We start from the raw sequence: 605 nt of genomic DNA on the forward strand, positions 1-605 counted from the left end.
CTCAGGTCCCTTCTGACCCTAGAAACTATGAAACTACTGTCACCCCGCACAGCTTGTTTTCCCTCTGTACAGGTGAAAAGTCACTCAGAGGATGCATCTACATATTCATTATTAGTATGTAGTGGTTACTGCATATTTAATTTAGTACTTGTATAACCAAGTACTAAATAGATGCGCAGTAACTAGTGTTACTGTGCAGTAGCGCCAGCAAATGCCTTTTTAGTAACACTACTGCGCAGTAGCCTAATAGTACTGCACAGCAGCATATTAGCACTGTCTGTGCTGTGATGTGCTACTGTGCAGTGTTATTAGGCTACTGCGCACTTACCGTCTCGTGTAGATGCACCCAGAGTGTCTGTATTCTAAACTGTAATGCTAAATCAGGCAGAGGTGGGAGAGCACTACTATAGCAGAAACCAGAAACTACTGCCATCACCCACTGCTTGATGTATTGATTGGTTACAGAGGTTCTGTAGCTTGTAGATTTGCTTTATAGGATAAATGTGATTTATTGGTTCCCCTCTTTTTCATTATGACTGGCATGCGCAAAATACGGCTCAAAGGCCGCATCCAGCCCGCCGGCAATTCTGTCCGGCCCATGGGGT

This window comes from Gavialis gangeticus, unplaced genomic scaffold, assembly GCF_001723915.1.
Source record: "Gavialis gangeticus isolate Ggan-Ray unplaced genomic scaffold, GavGan_comp1, whole genome shotgun sequence".
NCBI classification, from domain to species: domain Eukaryota; kingdom Metazoa; phylum Chordata; order Crocodylia; family Gavialidae; genus Gavialis; species Gavialis gangeticus.